This window comes from Dermacentor andersoni, chromosome 8, assembly GCF_023375885.2.
Source record: "Dermacentor andersoni chromosome 8, qqDerAnde1_hic_scaffold, whole genome shotgun sequence".
In the NCBI taxonomy this organism is placed as follows: Eukaryota; Metazoa; Arthropoda; class Arachnida; order Ixodida; family Ixodidae; genus Dermacentor; species Dermacentor andersoni.
The window spans coordinates 85,942,159-85,964,912 of NC_092821.1; the positions used below are offsets into that span (position 1 = coordinate 85,942,159).

General features: G+C 42.6%; 1 pseudogene; it reads right to left on the reverse strand.

The window, feature by feature from the left end:
* Nucleotides 1–18,889: 18,889 nt before the first annotated feature.
* Nucleotides 18,890–19,100, reverse strand: LOC126529497 (U2 spliceosomal RNA; annotated as a pseudogene).
* Between the last annotated feature and the right edge of the window lie 3,654 nt (nt 19,101–22,754).

The following is a 22,754-nucleotide window of genomic DNA, read 5'->3' on the forward strand; positions in this document are numbered from 1 at the left end:
TAGGAATGATCAGGCATAGTCTGGAATATCCTCGGCCTTAGAGAGGTTAGAATAACTGGCGAGGTTAATACAGTGCGGACATAGGGCCACGTACTCTGCTATAGTTATCTAGATTAGAGTGAGTGCGGTATAGCGATTTCTAGTTATTAAGGACAAAGAGGGCAACATTGAGGAATTCTACAGTATCCATGTGAAGGCAGTGATCGTCGTAGAAGCCTAATTCAAAGATGTATCCAAAAGCCAGTACAAGCTTACGTTCCAGTCTTCAGTAAGGATGATGGGCAAAGAAAAGGAACTTAACGAAATTGCTGAATTTGTAATGTGTGTGTTTGTACAAGCAGTGCTATTGAGACCGACTCCTATAGTGCTGGAAGCGAGTCTAATAGAATATCGGGTAGCTTTTGAATAACCAATAACGTGATCAGAATTTTTGCACACCCTTTGTGTCCACGCAGTAGCAGCAGCGAATTCATAACCCGCTAAATCTCCCGGTCATGCATTTTTGTGCGTCAAGTTATCCGAGAAAGAGACAGTGTTTTCTTGCATAGTATAATACAGGCATATAATCGTTATGTGTTTAGATACAGACTACGCGCGCCATGCATCCTACCCATGTATCAGAATTTTTCTAGCACTTAACAGTAAAAGTCTCTTGAAGGACACTTCAACCCCACAGCTAAACTGGTGCCAGCTGGAGGGTTCTGTAGCTTTCAAGGCTATTGTAGCTTGTGTTCCAAGGGCCTTATCTGGAAATTTGTGCGAAGTCGGTTTGTAAGCATTAATATGGTCTCTAGTGATCATGTCGTATTGTTTTTAAATTTAGCAAGTTTAGGCCATTATATAGTGCAGTAAGAAGCGTTATTTAGGTAAACCAGAAATGGAGTATTGCGAGCAGTCAAGTAGCTTCCCTGTATGCACAGGACTTATCAGGAGAGGGCGAATGATAGCTGCACAGGCTATAAAGACTGGCTACGTAGGTGTCGTAACCTGCTACACTACAGAAGTTGTCATCTTCTATATATATGATGTGTATGCAACGAGGGGGAGGGGTCGAACTTGGTTTTCCTAAAGTTTAATGATTTTTTAGTTAAGGTAACTTTTTGAATTAATTCAAAATTATTTAAGATATATTCGCGTTTATGAATTGTTCCTTTGGGTTCAAAGAGCGAATCGGATAGGACACTATCCAATTTGTCATTGCAAAATTTATATATTCGCACACACTTACCAATGGAAAGGAGTAAACTCAGTACACTGCAGTCATCGGCGACTACAATGCAAAAGGGGGGGGGGGGGGCACCAATCTTGAAACAAGTCATTTGCAACAACAGCGTCAATTCTATCATCCCTAGATAACAGGTGTTAGAAGAATTCGGAGAAAGAAATAGTCTGCCAATAATGAGTACCTTCTTCAGGAAGTGAAGTGACAGGATGTCGACCTGGAAAACTGGTAGTGTACAAACAGTAAATGAAAAATTTAATACCCTCTAACCAACCCAGCCTAGCGAAGGATGTGGAAGTGTTAGGAAGTGTAAAGGACAGTCACCATAAGCTATTCAGGTGAAGAATTCTCCCAATTTGAAGAAGAAAAGAGCAAAATTAGTCAAGAAATGCAAACCATCCTAGGCACCTTAAGGAAAAAGCAGACGAATTCAGGATGCAGCTCCTAAACAAGTATGCTGCTCTAAAATAGGAAGGCGAACATGACATCGAGGTAATGAGCGATGCCGTTAGCATGCTGATATAAATTGAGCAATGAAAGTGTAAGGGAAGGCAGCAAAGCCACCAGCAGGTTATCCCTCCCGAGTCACAAAGCAGTTAATGAAGAAGAAGCTAAACATGGAACAGCCTAATTAGAGAGATCAGGTAGAAATCGCTGATAGATTCAGGCTATTAAACAAGATGAAAGAAAGCGATATCATAAATTATAGCGTCGGAAAGATTTAGGAAGCTGTAAGATTTGGCGGCAGAATGAAATCAATGTGTATGAAACATTGCGTATTCCCGAGTAATCGGTTTGCAGTGAGAAATAAGCAAGGTAATGTCATCAGATATTTGGTGATAGTAAACGCAGCAGAATAATTTTATATTGACCTGTAAAGTACCCAGAGCCGCCATGCTAAGTTCATTGCAAGTAGTTATGGAAAACTTACAGACGCTCTACATAAACGTTTGACGAAATCTGCTGGCCCTATAACTACAAGTCCCGGGGCAAGCGGCCGGATAAGATGGAATAACAGCCGATTTATTTAAAGATGAAGGATCTATCATGCCCTAGAAGCTCGCGGTCCTTTGTATACAAGGCCTCACATTGAGGCGAATCAGAGATATTGCAGTAGGCCGACAATATACTAATCCATTAGAGGGTAAATGTTATGGAATTGCAGTATTATTGCACCGTTATCTTGGACATCAGTATTGTACGAAATTTTCATCATTGCGATTTCTAGGAGAATCAGGGCAACCTTTGCCTAGAATCAACCACATGAACAGACTGCTTTCAGGCAGGAAAATTATAGTATGGATGTCAATCATGTCATCAATCCGGTTTTTCAGAAACCTTCGGAGTAAAATCAGCGTCTCTGTATGGCTTTCATAGAATATGAAACAAGTTTCGTTCAGTAGACATACGTGTAATGATGGAGGCAATTGGATGTCAAGGACTGCAGGAGGCATACGTGTATATCTTGGAAAACATATTAAACAGTACACAGCTAGTTTGATTTTCCACAACAAAAGCAATAACTTGCCTATCAAGAAAAGTGTTATGCCACGAGACGCAATCGCTTCAATGCTGTTCCCTACATGCATAAAATGTTCAAGATATTACAATGGGAAGTCTTAGGAGTGAGGATCAACGGCAAATAACTCAACAACTTTCAGTTTTAAGATGTAATTGTTCAGTCATCCACACTGGGGATGAATTGCGAAAAACTATGGAGTACCCTAATAGAGAGTTTGTAAAATTGGGGTAGACGAATATTATGCAGCAGGTAAATGCAGTGCTGAAAATTCTGACAACAAGAAATCAGGATCACCAATCACTCTGTAGATTCTTCGCAGTAGTACGTTTATCTAGGTCAATTACTTTTAGCAGAACCTCCATCATGAGGAAATTTTCAGAATAATAAACTTGGGTCGGGGTGCATTCGGCAGGCATTACCAACACTTGACTGGGAGCTAACTTGTGTAGTGCAAAGTTACAGCATGGGAACCGACGGAGATAAAGGAGGCACATAATATGCACAGACACAGCGCTGACTTTCCACAGAAATGTTTAATTTGTCGGTGTTCAGCTGCTTTTAATGCGAGCACTTGTAAAAGACAAGAAGCCGATCACACATGTGCAGAGGGCCTGTTCGTACCGCTATCGCACTCTGGCGTTTTAGTCAAGCTATGCGAGCTCTTTTTTACAAAAGTCTGTCGAACAACAACTTACAAAGTTATTGCCCGCACGTGAAATTGCACCAGCGTTGATAAATTCTCTGGTTAGGCTTGATTTTCTACTAGATGCAATGTTGCGTTTGTCGAAGACAGGTTTGCACCCACACTAGTGGTAACGCACACCTAGATGACATTAAATAATGTTGTTAACATTTATATGGAGCTCCCTAAGTCAATTATTACTGCATTGTCCAGTTTGCCCTGTGTATACTTTGTCACATGAGATAGTGATCACATATACACTCGGCACATAGTGGGAATCACTGTCTGTGATTAGTTTTACACTGGGCCTTCTCTTGCAAGCAAGCGGAAGTTGGCTTACACAGTGATACCAGTTTTTTATGCGCTGAAAACTTATCAACATTTGGACTCCGGCCAACCTTATTTAGGTTTTGTGAGATTCTAAAAAAATACGGAATATCTGCTGTCCTTTTTTGCGTTCTCATGATTTGTCCTTCTGTGTGCTGTGTCCGTGCGCGACCAGCTCTTTTACCTGTCTTTGGTAAGCCTTACGCGACTCTAACCTTCAAACATTACGCATATCCAGCGGCGCTGAGGCAGGATACCTGCGACCGAAAGCTTTCTTTTGCCTTGTGGACACAGAATTTCTCCAAGGCATTTGATAGGTACGAGACAACAGTACTTCTCCTCAGTTTAGAGTGTGCACCCCGAAATGGATGTAAAGGCTTATTCGCCCTTGGCTCAAGCGTGCAACACAAGTGTTGTGTCGAAACCTGAAGACACAGGCCCAAATAGCGAATGTTAGTTTTATGAGAAAGCTCATGCGTCAATGTTAGTGGACTTAAACGTCTATAAAAAGATCAAGCATACTTTACACTGCTGCAGTGCATTCATCGTTATTTGGAACGTCAAGAATAGCTAAAAGATCGTCGGCATACCGAAGAATAGGCACAACGTTTAAGCCGTGCAAATGTACGCCAAGATTTTCAACACATTTGGCTAAAAATAAGTCCCTGAGTACAGGCGTTATTGAAGAAGCAATACAGCTGCTGTCGTGTTGCAGGTAACTTCCTTTGTACCACGTAGCATAGATCGACGTAGATTATACGCTCAACAGTTCCAAAAGCCACCTGCACTGCTACCCTGCGTCATTGTGAAAGTCAACAACGCGACGTTCGTCAATTGTTTCAATGTTTGCCACTGAAAATATTTTCACTAAGGTTCATATGATTTCTGAAGTAACGTACAGTGTTGTCTAAGCCATGCACAAAAAAAAAAAGGATCTTCCATATTTCTAATTTATTAGGGTTAACTTAAATATTGTATTGATGAGAAAATCAAGCCCTACTAAAAATATAATGGACTGTCAAAATTTCACGTGCGGGAAATAACTGTGTCCGTTTCCCTCAATAGCCTTGTTTGAAAAAGAGCTGACCTACCATGATTAAAATGCCAGTGTTTGATAGCGGTACGGTGGTTGTTCTCGAGCATACCCACTTCAAAAACGCAACAGGAAATTTTCAATCCGTCGTATTTTGGGAAGTTGTTTCTGTCGTTCTGTTGTCTGTAGTTGTGTTGTCTGACATTCTGTTGTCTGTAGTGTGACGTCCTGTAGTCGAAAGTTCTCTAGTTCCTGACCAATATTTAATTAAAAATTGACAGAGACCCCTATAAGGATATGTAAATTTATGAGTACAAGAAAGAAAAATATAAAAGTAACGAAACAACATTCCACCCGGGATTTGAACTTCGGACGGGAGGATCCCGTGCCCAGCATCTCATCACTGCACCACGCCGCACATGCCTCTCAGAGTACATTTTGGCTATGTCAACAGTCAAAATTGCTGTCTGCGTTGCTATTTACTGTTGTATTTTAAAAGCCAAGATGCGCTTTCACTCCACCGCGTCAACTGCCGCACCTGTAGAAGAGCAAAGATGTTCTTACCATCGACAGGTACATCATGGAGTGCGAGAACATCGATTTTGGTGTACGATATCCATATTGAATAAGAAATTCCGAAATTGACAACGGTGACCAGGGACGCTGTTAGGGTTGTTACTGCTAATTCTTACAGTTGTCTCTCGCTCTTTACAATTTGAGCCCGCATTTATATCCTGTGTTCAATAGTAAATAGCTACATAAGCACTCGTGGATGAGTCTTCATTCCGACAGCATACTGGCTTCTCACAGCAGCGCTGCACCAGATTAATGAGACCCGAGCGAGTCAGCTTTTCACGGAGCTTTGTGGAAGAACACAAAACTTATTTTCCCCTTCGCACAAGCTTGTGAAATATTTGTAGGGAATTAACTAATGTGTCAGTGTAACCGCATATGTGTGTCCACAGGTCTGTGTGCCACATCTTACCAAATGAAACAAAACGGATACGCAGCCATTCCCGCAGATGGTATGATTTTGATCAGCGGCCGATCTTGAGGAGGCCGGTAGGGCGTTGCTGGTGCCGCGTCGTCACGGCGCAATTATGACAATTGGCCACGTCGACATTAAAACCGGTGTCGGTGCTATCAGCACTGCCGGCTTCAGAAAAGCACGATTGAATACCACGCAAGAAATAAGTACACTGTGCACCATCGATGTGAAATTGACATACAATTTTAAAGGGCCGCTACGGAAAGCGCTTCTGTTGCGACTTCAGAACTCTTGGCCGTCGCGACCGAATGTTTCTGTTGCCAAGTCAACATTGCTGTCGTAACGTCAGAGTCGCTGTCACTATAGAAAGCTGTTGTTCCGACTTCAGAGCTGTTGTTGTCGCGACATAACGTTTCTGTTGCGACTTCAGAACTCTTGGTCTTCGCGACAGAATGCTTCTGTTGCGATATCAGCATTTCTGTCGTAACGTCAGAAATGCCTGTCGCAACTACAGAAACGTCAGGAATTTTTGTCGTACAGCAGAAATGTCTGTAGTTACGACAGGAATTCCTGTTGTTTTTTTCAACTGGGCACTACAGAAGCTTGTCGCATCGCATAATTTCAGTGCACTTCTATTGTCATCATTGGGTACATGTTGCGACGATAGGTTTTGGTCGAACAACAACAGTTCTCTGTTGTACAACAGAAGTTTGTCGCATTGCTTCAGAAACACTTCTGTTATGACAATTGGGGGCCTGTTGCAATGATAGGTTTCAGCAGTACAACAGAAGTTGGTCGCATTACTTCAGGAACACTTCTGTTATGGCAATTGGGGGCCTGTTTGCCACAATCGGTTTCTGTAGTATTTCAACTGCTGTCTGAAGCACTACAGAAGTTTGTCAGGTTACTTCAGGACCATTTCTGTTGGGACAACAGGGTGCCTGTTGCGATGACAAATTTTTCTGTAATACTACAAAAATTTGTTGTAGAGCTACAGCTTTCTGTTGTAACAACAGACATACGACAGAGTGTACTTCTGTAGTCAAAACAAGAAATGTCTGCTGTACACCAGAAAAGTCTGTCGCTCCATCAGGAATCTGTAGTTACTACAGAAAAATGCTGTTGTACAACGGAAATTTCTGTAGTACTGAAGGCAACCTCTGTTGTCATTTTCAACTGGGTCTGCTCGAGAACAATTGAAGAAGCGCGCGAAGTAAGATGAAGAATAACTGTAGACGACAAGTTAAGAGGCAAGAAGGGAGTGGTGTGTATCAAAGGGCAAACGGGTACTGCCGATATTCTATTTCCCATTAAGCTAAAGATATTAGAGTTACGGAATGCCTGCTAAGGTAAGAGTAGCGCTGTCCGGGAAAGCGGAAAATCAGATGCGGTGATGAAATTAAGAAATATGAAAGTGCAAGTTGGAATTCGCTAGCACAAGACATGGTCCTTCCGTGGACACAAAAATAGGCTGTAGACGACGATGGGAATATAATTAAAATAGCTGGCGTCTTGTACTTGTGTAATGGATTTCCCCCTCGCGTGAGTGGAAGACGGGTAGCAGCGAGATTAATCTGCGCCTACGCACATCACCGCACCTCACCCAGCGACAGGTTGGCCGTTCTTGTTTACTCTCTACATGTTCCTTTTCACTCACCGTCCCGACTTATAATGCCACGGGCAACTCGTGTAATATCGGCTCAAATATGAGACACCAAGACTGTCCGATCACCAACGAGGCGACTTGATAAGTCTTTATAAGAATTGAAACACTTCGTTGAGCGCCGTTTTCAACGAGCTACGCTAATGAGCATATGCTTTTATTTATTTAGTTTTCGTGTTTTGACGTGACGCTTGATCTGGTTTTCATCTCATGGATTGCCGGAGAGCTGCGCCGAAATGGCACCGATAGTGCAAGGCAATGTTTATCTGCTTACGTCAGTGCAATCATACTTGCACACCTTACAACAAGATCACTTTTTTCTACGAAGTCATGATATATGCACGGAGTTGTTTGCGTCCTTTCTGGAAAAATGGCGCCCTAAACGGATATCGTAATGCACTTTCTAGAAACAATTAAATCTGCGTCGACCACTTGTGGAGCGTTACGATATTTCCAGTTCGAAATCACCTTATAACCTGTCTTGTATTGTGAAGCACATGAAGCAATGTTTGCTTTCGAAATACTGACATTCAGAAATTCACTTTAGTAAAAATCTGATAGCAATCGCCAGCGACCTCCCGGAACGAGTTGGTGTTTGGTGCGAACAGAAAAATGCAGTGATCCGTTAACTTTCACTGGGCGTCAATTCTAAAGAAAAGGACCAAATGCTTCCCTGAATTTAATGGCGGCTACGTAGGAAAAAGTAAGGCGTAGTAGGCTTGATAATGATAGCAAAATTCCAAGGAAAATGTACTCCTTCAGGCATAATTCATAGCTGAGAAACGAAAGATCACGTGTTGTTTATGGTGGCATGTTTGCACAACATTTCTTGGAAGCACCTGTAGGACTAACAGGCGAGGCTTAAACGATGCGTACTCCGGGCAACGTACTCTACTAGTGTCTAGATTAGGATTTCTGGTTAATAATTATAAAGAGGGCAGCATTGATGAAGTTTACAGCATTGATGTCAAGGTAGTGGTCGGCGTCGAAAATCTAATTAGAAAATATAAACTAAAGCTAGTAAAAGCTTACGTTCCAGCCTGCAGTAATTATGATGCACAAATAATACAGTTTTATAAAATTTCTGAATTTGCAATGAGTAGGGTTGTGCCAGTAGTGTTTTTAAAACCGACTCGAATAGTGTCGCAAGCGAGTCGAATTGAATACCGAATATTTTTCGAATAATCAATAAACATGATCACAATTATTTACGCACTCTTTGTGTCCACGCTGCTACAGCCGTTACATAACCCCAGAAATCCTCGGGTCATGCATTTTTGTCGGTCAAGTTATCCAAAAAAGAGAGTCTTTTTTTGCACGGTATAATGTAGGCACAGATACTTCATGTGTTTAAAACAAGCTATGTGGGCCATGCATTCAAACCCTTGTATCGGCATTTTTTTGCACATAAAAATAAAAGTCCCCCCCCCCCCCCCTCTTGAAGGAAACTGCAGCCCTACAGCAAAACTGGCGCTAGCTGGAGGGTTATGTAGATTTAAAGGCTATTGTAACTTGTTTAGTCCCAAGGGGCTTAACCGGAAGATTGTGCGAAGTCGCTTTTTAAGCGTAAGAGTGGTCTCTGAAGTAATGTTCATTTCCAATTATTTTACAAATAATAATTTTACGCTATCATATAGTACAGTGTGAAGCGTTGTTTAGGTAAACCGAAAATGGAGCATTGCGAGCCGACAAGTAGTTTCCTCGTATGCCCGGAACTGTTCAGTAAAGTGCGAATGATCGCTGCACAGCCTATAAAGAGTGGCTACGTAGGTGACGTAGCCTGCCCGACTGCACGAGTTCTCATGTTGTATATCTATGCTGTGCCCGCTGCAGTAAAAATTGAAGGTGCTTTTGCTAAAGTTCAATGTTTATTTGAGTGGAGTTAACATTTTGGTATATTTCAAGATTAATCAAGAAGTATTCACGTCTATTATTTGTTACTATTCGATTACAAGAGCGAACCGTTTAGGGCACCATCTAATTCGTCATTCGAATGTGTTAAACATTAGCACACACTTACCAATGAGAAATATGCAAACTCGGTACACGGTGGTCATCGGCGACATCAATGCAAAAGGTGGCGAACAGCAGGCTTAAAACAAGCCATTTGCAACTACAGCTTCGATTCTATAAACAACGGATAACAGGCGTTGGTAGAATTCGGAGAAAGAAATAGCCTCCGAATAATGAATTCCTTCTTCACGAAGTGAAGTAACTGGATGTCTAGCTGGAGAACTGCCAGTGGACAAACCGTAAATTAAATAGATTTAGTACCCTCTTGCCATCCCATTACATATATAGTGAAGGATGTTGAAGTGTTAGGCAGAGTAAAGGGCAGTCACCATAGCCTACAGAGATCTGACATTTCTCTCAGTTTTAAGAATAAAAGATTAAAATTAGTCAAGAAATGCAGGCCATTCGAGGCGCCTTATAGTTAAAAGCAGACGAATAGAGGCTGCTGCTCACAAACAAATATGCTGCTCTTGAATAGGAGGACGAAGATGACATCCAGGTAATAAATGAAACCGTTAGTAGGCTGATTTAAATGCAACAATCAAAGTGGAAGCGACGGTGCCAAGGCAACGAGCAGGCGAGCCCTCCCTAGTCACAAAGTACCTAATGAAGGAAAAGAAAACCATGGAACTCCATAATTACAGAGATAATGTAGAATTCGCTGAAAGGCCCAGGCTAATAAACAAAAAGTAGGCGATATTCTAAATGATAGCGGTGCAAAGATTTAGGGAGCCGTAAAATTTGAGAATAAAACTCGGGAATAAATGAGAATAAAACTTGGCTTATGACCGGGCAATACGTGTGCAGTAGGGCATGAGCAAAGTAATGTCGTTAGAATTTTCGCGAAAGTAAAAGGAGCAGATGAATTACATACTGACCTGTAAAATACCCATAGCAGCCATGCTAAGTTTATTGCAAGCAGTGATGAACAACACACAGATGCTCTACATTACCTTGTGATGAAGTCAATCCTATAAAAACAAGTACCAGGAAAGTGGCAGCATAAGATGGAAGAACAGTCGATTTAATCAAATTTGAAAGACATATCATGCTTAAGAAGCTGGCGGTCCTTTGTATGCAATGCCTCCCGATTTCAACTGTACCGAGATTTCGCAGTAGGCCAACAATATACTAATTGATTATCACGGGGAAGTTGGGGAATTGCAGTTTTATTTGTTCGTTAGCTTGCGTATCACTATTTTCCAAAATTTTCACCAGTGCAATTCCCAATAAAATCAAATAACTATCTGAGTAGTCTTCCATTTTGTGGGAAGTGTACCAGTTAGCCAGGATTCACTATACATTTCAAGCACAAAACTGATCACCCGCTCACCCAGATGACACAGCGCTCTGTGAGAAATTCTATCAGGTCTAAGTTAAGACGTACCTCTGCACAAAGCTAGCGTGGCGTTGAGTTCATGGATGGAAAATAGATCCATGCTGGGGTCACGTGATGGCCGGAACCTCATGGAATCTGATAAGTTATTCGAAGCAGTAGGTTGCCCGGACAATCTGGCGCAGAAGTGTTCTGCGACCGTAATATCTGGTCACTGTTGGAAGAGGGCCACAGAGCCGAATGGAGACAGCTGTACGGGTGGTGTCCTAACCCCTTAACCGTCTTCCATAAGTGTGATAGCGGCTTATAAGGGTTCCGCGATTTACAGAAAGCAACCCCGCGTTGTGAATCCCGCTTATCTAACCGGTGCAGGATCCTCTTTTGTAGGCATCCGTAGCAGTCCCTAGATCATACATTGACTTCGTGCGTCGGTATCTACGTTCGGCATGTCGCCGGATTGCTCGAAGTCGCTCTTATTCTATATCAAATTCAGTGAATTTCGTAGAGCACATTAGAGCATTCTTATTGTCTTTCACTAGGTTCTTTTTTGTGTCTTCTAACTTATGTAGTAAATTAGTGTGACAGAGGTCTTCCATAACGGAGTGGCATTTGTGCTAACACACTCTTTGGATTGTATCATTCGATTTGGAAGAGGATAGTCTTCTGATCTTGGCATACGTGAGAATATGGTCAATCCCGTGCGTTTCAATGTCCGTAAACACTCCAGTACGCATGACGAGACTTCGTGAGGCGAAGGCCAAATCAAGACAGCTGCTGCATGTGGGGGCGTGTAAAACCTAGAGTTCGCTAAATCATTTAAACCATTTAAATCATTTAAAACCTACAGTTCGCTGTCGGAGATGAAAGGCGGCAAGCATCTGCCTTTCACTTTGATTTTCGTACTTCCCCAGAGTGTATGATGAATGTCGCAGTCTCCGATGATTATCCATTGAGCAGGAGATTTGGCAAGATGCCTCATAACATTTTGCAATCCAATCTACTTGATGGATATACGTACGCGCCCAGAACAGTAACGGTAACTTATTTCTTCGTGACTTTTAAGCATACCTATTGGCCATTGTACTGAGGCGGTACTGCCTGAAGAATATAAGTGAGTTCGCGGCGAATGAACATCAACCCTTACGGTTTGCACCAATAGTTGGCGACATAAATTATTCATAGCCAGACAACCTGAATGAGTTCGATAAGTTTATCTAGAAAACTCGCACTAAATGCATCCTAGACCTTATTTCGGTGTTCGCAACGAATTAAAAAGGTGGTAGTTACAAAAACACGCAGACAACGTATTCAGCAAAGAAATAAAACAAACCGGAGCAAGCACTTACTATTAACGCAACTTTTCACAGTTAAATGCAAAATGTTGAGACAACGAAGCGTTTCAACTGTTAATAGTTGTAGTAATAAACCTACCAAGAAGCAAGTAGACAAATTCACCACGTACTTGAGGTTGGACGCCATTAGCGTCCAACATTAGCGTCCACGAAAAGTTGAGCTAAATAGTGAGAGAGAGAAAGAAAATGTCAAACAACGTATAAACAAATAACGCACGAACCGTTCTTTTCTGCGACTCAGTAATATCTCCACGTATTTCCCAAAAGATTGACGGAGAAAGAAACACCTGAGTGCTCCCGTTCTCGCGCCTTCCTTAAATATCATCCACTTCATGCAATAAAAGTCATCCCCATCGAAGCTCGCCCATCGATACACAATAAAGCCCTGCACACGGTTCGTCGGCGGCCGGCCCACAATTCTGTCGCTGGAAAGTCGGCGCCTCTGGTGCCAGTCCGTCGCGCAAGACGAACTGGCACTTTGCCACCGAGGTGTCCCATCGACAGCATAATAATGTATCGGACGCGGTTCATGTGAGGAATGGCGCGAGAGGGCATCAATTCGCGCTTTCATTCGCGCTCCCGTTCACTCTCCCGTTCGATCTTCATGTCCTAATAGCGCATTGCGCCATTCCATTTCCCGCGTCTTCAGACCGCCCGTGCGGCATTTTACGATGCAGCAGGGTGGCGACGCGGGTACTGTGTGTCCGAAGCACTAACGTTGCTCCCTCCCCCCCCCCCCCCCCCTCCACTCCCCGGTGGTTTTGCTTTCTGCGAGGCTGGAAGATAGCGACCTTTCACATTTCTGGGGATGAAATCACTTGTAAGCTCCCTCCCTCCCTGACGTTTGTCAACGTCTTTTAGAGGAGCAGTAAATTCCATGTAACTGCTGCGTGAAGAACACATCCATTTAATTATCATTTTTCTCCGGCGTCATCAGGCTCCAAATGCAAAGGTCAAACGAGCTACTCCTCCCATATATAAATGCCGTTTCGGCAATCGAAATTGTGTCTCGTTCCTGTGGTTCAGAACGCACTAAAAATGTGTAGCACCGTCATCTTATTCATCGTAGCGTTCTCAGGTAAAGACAGTTTCCCTATTGCATGCTCTTACGGCAGTTTTGTTCCGCATATCGAAGCGTTGTGTCTGTCACAGAGTAGGTCTATTTATCCCAGGATACTCTGTTCTGAATGCCTTTATTGAGATAGTTGCCAGAGTGCCTTTCTCTCTCCATCCAAGTAAAATATGAAAAAAAAAGCGCCAACTTGGAGCTACTGTTCCCTTATTATTAGTGCAGGGCAAGCATACTCGGCCAGATGTACCTCAAAAATCCGAAACTTTAATTTCATTAATTAACCCTGAAAGCCTGTCAAGGCTTTACAGAGCGGAGTGAGGAAAAGGAAATATGAGCAATTACAAGAGAAAAAAAATACAAAATGAAATATACAATGTGTCAAATAATTCAGTAGGGGTACAATGAGTAGAGAAAAATGAAGCTATTACAAAAAAAGAAGATATAAGAAAATATGCAGATACGCGAAACAGCCTTCTAGTAAGTAATCTTCTCTAAGATATCACGACACCAGGAATTATCACTAATGGGTGCAATGTTTGCGAGGAGGCGGTTCCACTCTAATGATGTACGACGTACGAATGCCTGGGAAAATGCATTTAAGCTGCAAGGAAAGTGAACCTTGTAAGGATGATCGTTGTGACGGAATACGTATTACGGAGCGTGAATAAACATATCACGCGCTCTTGTATGATGAAAGTTTTGCGAAATAATGATTAACGGGAAGCCTTGCATCGATCTGCAAGAGATGGAAGAGAAAGGCTAGTTTTCATAGCAGTCATACTGCCACTTCTGTTATGATTCAAAGAATAGAACGTTCAGATATTTTCTGAACTAATTCTAATGTGTTAAGTTTATGTTATTAGGGACCCGACTGCTGTACTATGGGCTAATTTCGAACATAATCATTTTTATAAAGCAACAATTTCAGAGCCTGAAGCCTTAAAAAAAGTTTCACCTTAAGCGCAAAACAGCGTGGTTAGCATTATTCACTACATTAATATTATGGGTCGCCCAGGTAAGGTTGAATGGGATATGAATTCCTAAGTACTTGTAAGAGCTTACCAGTTCTAAAGGAAAGTTATTTAAATGGTATACCCGAGAGAAGTTAGGTGTCCTAGATATATGCACAGCTTTACAGTTATGAACATTTAATTCCATTAGCCATATACTGCACCAGCTAGATATTACATCGAAGGCGGACTGAAGACGCTTCGTATCGCAATCTGTAATAATTTCTCTAAAGATAACACAATCATCAGCGAAGAGATGAATCTTAGAAGTAATTTACGAAGAAAGGTCGTAGCTAACGATTAAAAACAAGGAACCAAAAACCGATTCTTGGGGTACACCGAAGGTAACCGAGTACATCGGGGAATTGTAGCCGTTAGCAGTAACGTATTTTGAGCGAATAACAAGGAAACATTCGAGTGATATTAAAATATTCGTATCAATATTCCAATGGGCTGATTTGTGCATTAGAAGTTTGTGAGAAACTTTATCGAATGCTTTTGAGAAGTCGAAAAATATGCAATCAGCGCTCCATGAGGGACCGAGAATTCGATGCAACTTATCAGTCAAAGATACGAGTTGGGTCTCACATGAGTATGATTTCCTAAAGTCATGTTGTGCAGGTAAAAAAAAAGTGTTATCTTCAAGAAAGTCGACGAGGCCTTTGAATGCAATGGGTTCTAAGAGTTCGCTGCATGGGCTGGTAATTGAAATGGGGAAAACTTAGTTGCTAAGTTTTTTTACCAAATTGGTGGAGCGCAGTCAGCCCAGGTTTCCACACCTTCCCCACATTGCACCGATGAGCTAAATCATTTGCGTTGAGAAACGGTTGAAGAACTTTGGTTAAAGTAAGTGAATTCTACATGGAAGTGTTTTTGAGAGCTTTGCGTTGATTCAGTCGAAGCCGTTTGATGAATTTAGTAGAGTTTGTCAAAAAGGTTAGCAATACATTTGAGAAAGCTATGACGGTGCCAAGATTCAGAAAGTGAGAAAAATACACAAAATTTGCGTCGACATGATGTGTTATGTGGTAATGCTGGGGGTTGATATTGTTGTTCAGATTAGACCTGCAAACGTACTGGTGCCGGTTATGCACTGCGTACTAACTAGAAAGGCACCGAGGGAACGAAGACAAAGTAGACTGCAGTAGATTTCATGTGTTGTGATGAGGATAAGCAATTCGCAGGCATTGACCAGAGTCGTTTAGCGCAAAACATACATAATTGGAGAACCCTGGGAAACTCCTGGGAGGTTTCTGACATGAACAAGTCCGGCACTGACAGATAACTACAAGCATAGATCAACAAGTGGAAGAAAAAGAGTCATGATAATAACCCCTAATAGCATTTTCTCATAAACATTGTCAAATATTCTTAGATTATTAGCCAGTGTTTGCAACAAACAATCTTTGTTTGTTGTAATGTTTTATTATGAAAACAACATTTGACAGCTGTACAACACTTTGAATAGCGATACTTAAGTGGCTAATTTACAACGAAGTTCACAAGACACTCGCACACCTCAAAGTTTGTAATCCGGTTTATGTCGGTCGTGTGGCTTCTGCAACGAGGAGTATAACATATGCGTTCACAGAAAAATTATAAAAATAGGTGCTGTACCAGTAGATACAACGCACCATTGAAGAGTTTGATATATGTCGCGATATTCTCACTGCCATAAATCCTTCCAAAAAACAATATCGCATTACATAATTTCTTAAAGGGCTTCTACTTAGAATTTTAAAGTGTAGCTTTTTGCATAAGTAGATTTTGTTCCATTTCAGGTCACTTGCTTGCAAATCCGATTCCAGCGGATGAAGGTAAGAGGCCTCGAACATGTTTTCCAATTCAAAAGTGCTTAGTAGCTGCGCGGCTAACGTATCCTCATAACAAAGAAAAAAAAGGGACAACACGCGAAACACGAGAATAAACAATTGCACTAACTACACATCCTTGCACCAATATTTGTTTTCTTCGAATATTTATTTCTGTATCTATATCTTGCAGCTGAGTTCCGTTTCTCGATGCTTTTCAAACCGTATTTGCCGCATTTTTCAGCAGTTTTCAATATATAACAGTCAATACTCCATTCTTTTGAGCAAAATGTTTGCACGTGTCTGTAAAGAGATAGCGTGAAAAGTGAATGTAAGAGATCGCGTAGAAAGAAAGAGCGTAGAATGCTCGAAAGCATTTATCATCGTAAGTGAAATTCGCTATTTCCGCTTGTTTCTTAGCATGCGTGACGAAGTGGAGGGTAGACGCATCTCTCTGCATTACAGCGTGTACTATCGTCGGCAATATGAACAGGAACACGCGAACGCGTGCAAGAAAGCCTCCAAAATGGCCTAGAGGGACATGCGGATGACGCTGTTGAAAACAGAGGCGCTCTTCTGCTAACTGTTGGCACTCCCACCGCACCAGCGTTTGTCGAAAACGGCAGCTTACGTCATTTCACTAGCTGCCGATAGCCAATAAGACGGTTACGTGCCTATTGGCTTAAAGTGAGTCTTTTTTTTTCACGCGTGCTTTCTTTTTTTGAGAGGCACCCGTTCCTGCGTTTAGCGTAAGGCATTTTCACATTTGCCTCCATAGGACCTCATGTATATCTTATGGAGCGCATCGTGTCACGTGTTCCATACACACGGAGATTTCCCAGGGAAGTAGCTCTCGAATGTTTGCGCTTCAAAGCAGTGCTGCTATTGGCGCCACTTTGGTGCACAAAGTTTTCAGTAACCGCAATATCAAACAGTTTTATAAATGTGCGCTTTATCAATGACCACACTTTGTATATTATACAAAGAGAGGCATGGTTGGAGTGCCAACAGTTATTACAACAGCGTCCTCCTTTCCACTTTGTTTCTGACGGCGGCTGCCGCGTATGGCCCATAGCAAGGTTCAAGGTTATCTGATACATGCTCCAGTGTCCCCGCTCACATTGCTCACAATACTACAACGCGATTACTTTATGTTTAATTTTTATCTACTTATTTATCTGTCCCGTAGTCTTCAATATCACATACACATTGATGCAATATGAAATAACTATCGCTTCGCAAGCATCGCAGTGCTTGCGATTGTAATGAAAAAGAAGCCTACTTGCCTTAATGCCCAAAATTAGTAGTCATTCCAAAGGCATCATTGAAAGCATGCTGCAATTTACACGTAATAACTACAAACAGCATCTGGTGTCTGCTTGTCTCATTACGCTTTGCATACACAATTAATGATATTAAGCGCAGTGTTCTGTTTGCTCCTTCTGTAACAACTTGGTATGGAACGAAACAACTTTCCTCACTCCCCTAAATGATCTATGGCACAGAAACAATTATTGATAGCTGCGTTAAAATAAACTTCGGCGGAAACATGTGTCATGGAAACGTACCGCCCATATTCATAGCTAGACGCAGCAGCAAGTACCTCAACGCCACAAGACGTTGTTGATATGCGCTGCTACTAGCAGGAATTCATACACAGGACTGGGAAGAAGCGACATCCCGTTGTCTACGTGACAAGGTAGCTTTAATCATGACGTTACACCAATGTCATGCGCAACAGAGAACCACTTTCCATCCCCATATTCTTGTGGCATTCCATCACCCCGGCGAGGAATACACGGCCAGGACTAGTGTCATCCATGACATTGGCGTTGGTTTCGCGGCAATGCATTCTCCGCACAATGCCTCAAAGTCGATTGTACAGAGCACGCCACGACAAAAAAAAAAAAAAAAAAAAAAAGCTTCTGAATGTGTTCCAAGATCGCGCCATAACGTGTCAAGGCTGTTGCTGCTAAAGCAACGCGCTGTTTACAAGAAAATGCGTACTACAACGTGAACAGTGGCCAAATCTACTTTATAGTTAACAAAAAAACATGTAGAGATACCACAGACTGTGGGAATTGGTGTACGCGAAGCTTTCATGAGCCATCAGGGCAAAAGGGCGCTTTACGACAAAAGATACGCTGCAGATTCTTGTGACAAACACATCCCTTAGGATGCGTTACAGAAAACCTGAAACAGAACTACGGTAAGAACGCACGGTAAGAAAGAAATTTTAGGTTATAGAATAGACTACATTGACAAAGGCTGAATTGAAGGAGAAATAACTGATATGCATAAAACGGCTACATTTCGCGTAGCTTATATTATCATCGTGAGATAGAAAACGTTAAATTTTGAAGTATGCCTTAGTATTACGCGCCTAAACTCTCTCAGTCTTAAAGTCTTTGACTCTTAAAAAAATAAATATATATTAGCTCTGAGCATGTATTTCTATGTATTGCCCTCCCCTGTAAAAATTCCAAGAAGGGATTGACAGTATTCCGAAATAAAATAAATAAATAAACAATGAGCCAAACGTATGAAAGCACTGCGTTCCATGAGGGAAATTCTTAACAGTGTTTTCTTCCGCCTTTGGGCTTGCTGAGTACGTATATACATCCTTCTAGCAGACAAAGAAGTTGTGTATTTGGGATATTTAAGCTGTGTTTGAGCTTCACACTGTGTTTCCCATATAAAACACAACCGACCACTTCCACTTCAGTAGAGTTATTACAGATCTGCAATTTATCATATTGAAATAAGAACACTGTTCATCTTTTATTCAGAGACCACTTACTACAGCGAAGCCGCATATGGCTAGTTTCCAACGGATAGATATTAATAGACCAAAAATCGTGGTCCGGTCCGGTCCCGAAGATAGAGCAATACCGTACAGACACGCAGCGGAGTTGAAGCAGACTTCAAACACTCCCCCTACTTGCAAAAATAAGTTTAATCTCGTGGGTTTGCATACAACCCTTATCAGATATTAGGCTGATAAGAACGAAAACTACATTTTGACCTTCGCACCGCCCTCGTTTTTCGGCGTTCCAAGCGCTTCGGTATCTTCTTTCTTTTCCTTCCACTCTGCCGTGGCGGCGATTCTATAAGCGTGCTCCCCGCCAGGGCCACGAGGAGGAAAAAATGCGGAGCGTCCATGCGGCATCATGCCGCAACCTTTGAAGTTTCACCGGAGCAACGGCCACGTTGGAGAGGGAGTTTGTGAGAAAGCAGTTTGGCGGGGAATGTGTTGTGCGTGACCACTTGTGGTGTTCGAGTGGCCTCACAACGATTACCGCAACTGCGGGACGTCGGCCAACGCACAATTGCCTTGGCTGCGGTTAAGCAGTGTGTGCCCTTGGAGTGCGGTCAGGGAAGTTTCTGTTGTACGAACCGGGATTTGTTAATAAAAGGGGTCGTACCGCGTTTTCCAACAATACATTGGTCTATATACTAACGCGGTGTCTAATTATCCTCCGAGGCTCAACATAGGAGGAGCGACTAGTTGTGGCCTGGCAATAAACAGTTCACCACTAAAGGCCAACTGGGGTGTTTTTAACCATATTAGGATATTGTCATTTTCAAATGGCATTCACAGTCCTTTCATTGGTAGGGCGGATCGATTTCCTTAGAAATTCTTCAATAACTTTACGTAACCATTGACCGAGATACCTACACTGGAACGGGCAGCTGCTTCGTGTGACGTCATGATGAGTTGATGAAGTCAGATTCTACACTACCAAAATGTAAACACGCAGAACGCGTGCTAAGGACGCAGTACACGTGGCGCTAACGCCAAAGAAGCGAAGCTCATGATGCGTCCTGACAACACAGGGGGCTTTAACAGATCTTCCCATCTACACAGTGGTGATTTCAGCGATAGTGACGGCGTAGTTTCTGACGTCACAATCGCAGGGTGGCCAGTAAAAAATCATTTGTGGGAACACGCAACCAATTTTTAAAATTCAATTTCAGGAAAACTAACCGTCATTCAGCCATCTTGTTTGGCACAGATAATCAGAGTGAAAAAAAAAATGCACATTCAAAGTTTTATTAAGATCAGCGGACATCAACAAATCTCCGGAGTTGCCCTTCGAGGGGCCCCCTGCACAGCTTCGCTGGTCATCTACTTTCCCAGAGCTGAATGGTACTTACTTTTTGTAACCTAAGCATTGTAACAAAGAGACCGCGATGCGCTGGACGCACCAAAAGGTATCAAAGGTTTCCCCAAAGTTGTTGCCCTCTTTATAGCGAAACAGTCAAGTACGATGTACATTTTGGAACACACGAGAGCAGCTATGATGACGCTCGAATGTGCAATAAATAATGCATAAATAGCCTACGTATTCGAACCGAAGATCGCATTTCTATGACCGACGCCTTTTGCTGCCGCTTTCATAGGATTTGGGTGTTGCTTCGTTTGCTGGGCGCAAGTTCTCCTCTTGAAGATGTAAATCCTTAGCTAGCGTTTATGGCGAGCCTATATTCTTCAACATCACTACAGGGTAACAATATGGATGCTGTCCTGTTTTGAGGTTTCTGACAGATCAGACAGCTTCAGTTTAAAGAACTCGTTTACTGCAATTGGCTAATCAACATTTGTCCCTCCCGCTACGGTGTCTCTCATTGTCTGTGAATTAGTTTGGGTCGTTAAGCCTTATAGATCTGCTTAATAGATATTGCGAACTTTTGGGGATTTCGCGATTTTAATCTGTAAGCATTCTTTGGCGAGGTCCTCAGCCCTGTCACGCGAAAAGTGTAGTGCCTCGTAATTGCACAAAAATGCATAAAATTGAAAAGCTAAGGAATTTTACCGGATTACTAGCGTAAATGTAGATGGTTAGTAGCTTAATAAGCGATAAGCAACCATATATACAATTAAACTAGAAAATAGTATACCAATCAAGATACATAAGGCTCCACAGAAAATGTATGGGGAAGCTTATAGTAGGGGCGGACCAACTAAAATTTGGGGGTAGGCCAATTGAAATTTTGGGGTGGGCCAACTTAAAGTTCAGGGGCGGGCAGAGTGAAATTTGGGGGCTGCCCAGCTTGAACTTAAGGTAGGGCAAACTAAAATATGTCAGTGGGACAACTTGAAATTTTTGTTAGGGTCTACTGAAATTTAGTGGTGGGCCGTGTTGACTGTGAGGGGTGCCCCAACTTGAAATTTGGGGGTGGGGGAGGCAAACTAAAATTTGGCCTTGAGAAGAACTTACAAGGAGGGGCGAGGGAAACTTGAAATTTGGGGGTGGCCAAATGAAAAATTTGGAGGTGGGGAAACAGAAATTTGGGGCTGGGCCAGCTCAAATTTTTGTTGTGTCAAATTGAAATTGGGATGGGCCTGTTTAAACTTCAGGGTGGGTCAGCACAAATTTCGGGGTGGGCCAACTAAAATGTGGGGGTGACCCAGCTTGAAATTTGGGGTTTGCCAATGTGTGATATTGGGGTTGGGGGTAAACTAAAATTTTGAGCTGGGCCAACTTAAATGTGGGAGTAGGCCAAGGTGAAGTTTACAAGCAAGGCAAGTGAAATTTATGGGTAGGTAAACTTGAAGTTTGGGGGTGGCGGCTGCCCAAATGAAATTTCAGGGTTGGGCTAACTCGACATTTGGGGTTGGCTAACTTGATATTTGGGGGTGGACAACGTTATATTGGGCGGTGACCCAACGTTTAATTTGGATGCGGGGCAGCTTGACATTTGTAGTGGCGCGATATCCAGTTAAACGCTGCTGAGTGCGTTTCGGGTTACGGACACCTTTCAGGCTAACAAGTACGTTGACATGCATGGCGTGCTTTCATTGGGCCTTACCGAGGCGCGTCAGAACGCAGACGAGAGCTTCCACAGACCAGGAACGCGTGCGTAACACAGACATGCGAGGGTGACAGGGAGGATTACATACTGTGGTATAAAGGTTATAAAGAGGGATAAGGTGCCTCAGAAAGGCTGGCCAACGTTTCGATAGGAGGACCTATCTTCGTCAAAGGCGGCTTCGTCATCCTCGGCATGTTAGTTTTAAAGGATGGTACAATGACGTCACATGCAGTTGTTGTCGGTGGCGGCTGGTTGTAAAGGGAGACTTCAAAGAGAATGAGCTCTGTCGCCTGACGTCTGTGAGCGTGATTCCCAAGACGAGGACCCAAGAGCGGAAGAGTGGAAAGGCGGGGAGAAAAGAAAAGAAAGAAAAGCAGAGAAAAAAGGGGTCATTGAAAAGAAAAAAAGAAAGAACAAGAGAAGAAAAAGAGGGGCATGTGGTTAGGTTCTTTCACGCCCCACTAATGTGTAACTCATACTTGGTGCCCCATATTCTCTAAATGTGGGCATCGTCAGTTTTGTGGGCATCACTATTTTTGCAGCCACTTTTGCAGGCCTTTCCACCCATGTGGATATCAACCTCATACACTTCGGACCATGTAGTCACGTATGATAGCCTCCGTTGACGCCAAATCATGGCCGAGGAAGGTCACAAGCAAAATTTGCACACGGCAGCAGCAGGAAAAGACGGAATGATGAGCGCAACAATCACGGTGCGTGTAAATTCGGAGTCTATGTCGCTGTGCGGACTGCAGGAGCATGTGCTTGCCTCGAGAGACTTTCCCAATGCAACTGATCAGGCTCCCAGATACGAGAAACGTAACACGATGACGAGTACCAAGTTGGACAGCAGCGAAACAAGATTCCGCAATAGATCACTTCAATGTAGCTTGCGCAAAAACACAG